The sequence below is a fragment of the Amia ocellicauda genome, unplaced genomic scaffold (assembly GCF_036373705.1).
Source record: "Amia ocellicauda isolate fAmiCal2 unplaced genomic scaffold, fAmiCal2.hap1 HAP1_SCAFFOLD_82, whole genome shotgun sequence".
NCBI classification, from domain to species: domain Eukaryota; kingdom Metazoa; phylum Chordata; class Actinopteri; order Amiiformes; family Amiidae; genus Amia; species Amia ocellicauda.
This window is the reverse complement of record NW_027103008.1, coordinates 208973-213617: the sequence shown is the minus strand read 5'-3', so window position 1 is coordinate 213617 and position 4645 is coordinate 208973.

Sequence of the window (4645 nt, the reverse complement as noted above, 5' to 3'; positions counted from 1 at the left end):
AAATCAGTGATTGATTTATATTCCGGATTATATGGGGGAGGAGCGCTAGCAAAACCTCCTTTTTCATATTCCCATGCTTTGCGATCTAAATCATCCCAATCGGGCCTGTCGTCCTCGGAGTGATCTGTGTCGCGACGCGCTCCTAACACGGCAGCACATCGCGCACCTACACCTTCACCTTTTCTGACCACTTTTCTTGCCCTTCTAATTTGCCTTGTAGTTCTATTAATTCTATCGTATTTTTCACAACTTCTTCTCTCAATTCACATTACTGTTTATGATGATCTTCCATTTCTGTTATTTTCTTTTCTTGATTCTCACCAACCTGACACAATATCACAATTCCTTTCTCTGTCTTATCTGGTTGTTGTTGCTTCCACCAGTCCCGGTGCTCCTTCGGAGACCAGTCTTTCTCCCAACTTCCTTCCAACATTTTCTTCTCTACATTCTGTTTTTTTATTTCTCAAAAAAACAATAATGCTGGTGTCACTCACTGTGACGATTTATCTGAAATATTACATTATTATATATTATATTATGTATATATATTATAATAAAAACAAACACTCCAGTAAGGTACGGACACCCGTACATGACACTGGCTAAGGTAAGGGAACCCATAAACAACCATAAGCACCCCCGGACCTAGGACAGACTGTAACTTGCTAACTTGCTAACTGTTTTGTTTGCTTCACATCGTTTGCTGCTAGTTGCATGCCAAACGAGTTCGTTCTGTCCAAAATATAAGCTTTTTTCTTCTAATAAACTCAATAAAAATACAGTGCACTAGCAACTATTTCCTTTCAAAAGTTGTAGTCCCGTTTCAGTTAAAACAAAATGTGTTCTTCAAACAAAGAAAATACTTGTGTTTCTTTTCCCTCTTTACCTGCTCTTATCACAAAGCTTCTCAACACAATCTCAGGTGCAGGTGCACTCTGCGCTATCCTTTGCCCGAGCTTTGTCCAGGAAAACTCACTGTAGCCATCTTAGTTCAACACGGGCTCTCCTTACCTGCGAGTCACACAGGTCCAGTTCACTTTGCAAGTGAACAGTCTCTTCTCAGAAACAATAAGGAAACTTGGAAAGAAACACAATCCCAGGTCGGTGTTAAAAAAAAGTTCTTTGTTTTCATATTAAAAGAAAACATTTGTATTTTCTCTGCACACTTCACAGCTCCAATTAGCACACTCAACTAATCCCTGCCCCCCTCAGAACCGTCACTAAAGAAAGGTACTCACAGTCATTTTAAATATGACATCCTGTAGTGTTTGTTTTCAAAATATGATCTTATTATCACTTGAACCAAATAAATCCTTTGACCCACTAATACCAAATTACAGTTATGGGGGCCACAGATGTGATTTGAAAATACGATCTTCCATGTCTTTCTGTTGTGTTTTGACCTGGGGATCTGTAATTGTCCAAGTGGCTACTGCACATGTACTTATTTAATATTAAATGTGTTATTTAATTAGGCTTGGTTCTGGTGAGCATGTACAAGACGTCAGCTTTTTAAATAACTGTGTGTATTGGATCATACACATTTTAGAAATACTCTCTCAAACTTCCCGCATTGGTACCTCACCAGGGAGGTAGAAAACAGCAATAGCATTGAAAAAGTGTGATTGTAGTTCTGCTCTTCTGCAATATATTTCTACAATATCTTTAACATCTTCTTTAACATTGTTTTAAAGGCTGGGACCAATATGGTGGAATATCTCCAACACACGGACATTGAGAGACTCGACCCCTTTGTGCTGCTGCTCAGAGACCAACTCTCAGTTGTCTCTGAGTAGGCTATGGATCAACTTCCTTTCCTAATATGAAGGAGACAATGGATACAAAACCTATAGGCAACTATGAAAAACAGGCGATTATTGTTATTCTTCTCATTATAAACTACTTAATACATCTCTCCCATAAAGTACAACAGGATAGTGGTGACGTCATTCAGGATTGGATTGCCATTGGTCAAAAGCCCTCTGAGAGAAATTGTGTGGCGACACTCCACACTCTTAGAAGAAATTGTTCTGCACAGAACCATAAAGGGTTCCTCGAGTAATCGCTCTGGTGGATCCCTTTATGGTTCTATGTAGAACCCCTTCAAAGGGGTTACATGAAGAACCCCCAAACATAGCGTTCTACACAGAACCATTCGTTTTAAAATGTTATATATAGAACCCATTCAAAAGGGGGACACGTGCTATACCTGAATTTGTTTTCCAAATACAATCTTTAAAAAATGTATGAGTTCATATATACAAACACACATACACAACGTAGAAATCGCACTACTAGTGAAGTAACTTCATTTACATTATATGCCACAACTCCTCAATTTGGAACGCAAAAACAAGACATCTGATGTAAAAGTGTAAACTAATTACGAACAGCACTTTTGATTTTTATCTTCAATTCAGGGGCTACTTATTCGAACAGTAAACTGTATTCTCTCTTCAGAGTGACTGGAATGTTTTTGCCTACATTCAACTTAAATATGAAAGTTTCCAAAAACGGCATAGTTTTCTTTAAGGCTATTCAATGCCAAACACAAAATTCTCTCTGCTTTCAGTGCTTGTCCTTCAGCACAATTACACAGGTTCATGATGTTCTCATTTCAATACATTGTTTTCTTATTTAAACTATTTGACTTTGAGCTTACATTGAGAATAAAATCACTTTTGCAAGTAAAACCTGGCCAAGAAAGGAAGCAGCACTACAATAAAACAATACACAGAATACAAAGCAGTTCCTTCAAAAGTGAAAGTGATAAAGAGTGATGTCTGTCAGTAAATTACGTTGAGATACATATTGGTTATTTTGAATTAGGAGTCCAACTTCAATAACTTCTATTAACAAGCCAAAATACAGATCAGAATTACGGGTAATTGAAAATAATATGTAGCGCCTAGGTAAGCTTGGATGTGTTCAGAGAAACACTAAAAACGGACCTTCCTCACACCCGTCTTGTTGAGGTGGACGTGGTCATACAGGTGATGTGGCTGGATGTCTCAGTGGTGTGCCAGGTGGACGTTGGGGAGGAGGGCACATCTTCGGGATACTTCTGCGTTGATGGCCTGGATGATGTGCAGGGGCACGTCTGTGCGGGGCAGCAGTGTGGAGATGGTGATTTTGGCAGTTTGGAATTCCTCTGTGGCTTTCTTTGCCACCTGTCTCAGGGCTGAGGCCACATCGCCCCTGCGGGCACTCAGGTCGTTAGTGCCGGTGTGGATGAGGATGTGTTTGACCTGGCACAGCCTCCTCTTGGAGAGCAGCTCCAGGGCTCTCTGTGCTGTCGGGCACCAAAGCTTTTTCACTTTTCGCCCAGGGAAGAGGCGCCTCTCATCCAGGAACTTCCCATTGGAGTCGCTCAGAATGACCACCTCTGTGTTGACCTGCCACTCCGGGTTTTGCGTCGGGAGTGGTGGGGGCAGCGGGTGTGTTTTAGGGGAGTGGCGTTTCAGGGGTTTGTGTATTAGTGGCAGGTCTGGTGATAGTGGGGGTGTCAGGAGTGGTGGGGAGTGTGGGTGGATCAGTGGGTGCGTCAGTGGGTGCGTCAGGGGTTGTAGGTGTTGTGGGGTCAGTGCAGTGCAGTCTCTGTGCTCCTCTCTTAGCTTCTCCAGCTGGCTCTGCAGGCTCCTCAGCTGGCTGTGCTGGGGTGTCCTGGTCAGCTCCTCCCTCGCTCTGTGCAGCTCCGTCCTCAGGGTTTGGCTCTGCTCCTCCTGGTCTCTCACTGCTGCTCTCAGCTTATGGATCTCAGCCTTGTGGTGCATCTTTAGTCCCTGAACTCCGCAAACTTCAGCTCCAGCACTGATAGGCATTCCTTTAGTGTTTTAATGTTGCTGGAGAGTTTTGGGGAGACAGGGGGGCAGTCTGTGGGAGATGGGGCACTGTCTGGCTCCGTGTGGCTGGGGGCAGACTGCAGGGTGGCCGGCTCTGGCTCGTGTTTCTCTACCTCAGTCTGCTGCTTTGAGGTGTGGAAGCCGAGAGATAATTGGTCCAGGCTGCTCTCGCTGTCCTGCACCATGATGGTCCCGTTGTGGTATACATTAAAAGTGAGCATCACACTGTCTGTGTCTTTCTCTACCAGCACTGAGATCTGCCTGCCTCTGCTAATGCCCCTCTTGTTGTTATTGGGGTATGTCTGGCACAGGGTTTTGTGAAAGGCGGTGGGGTACTGAGTGTAGAACAGTAGATTGTTCTTGACCCTGTTTTCTCCTTTACCGGTGTAGTCTAGGATGAGGGTCTCAGGAGATGCTCTCATCACAGCTTGTTTGTAGTCCTTATAGCCTGTGCAGAGCGAATGTCTTCAGGGTATCGGATTTCAAAAGGCAGCTCTGCAGTCAGACTGCTGTTCGATAGATTTGTATCAGTCTCAGTGGCAGTTGGGCTCTCTCCTACTGTCACACTATTCAAATTGGAGCTCTGCATTTTCATTGGCTGAGTCAACTACTGAGAATGCTTATTTATTTTATTAATACATATTTTTTTGTTTAATTATTTGTCTCTATAGGTGAAAGGTCTTACCTCCAATTCTTGTCTTCAGCTTTTCTTTTCTGACTTTTCTTCCTGAACTGTCTCTCTGCTTTCTTCTTTTTGTGTTTCTCTTAAAATTATTATTTTTTGAATACTTTTTCTTCTGAAT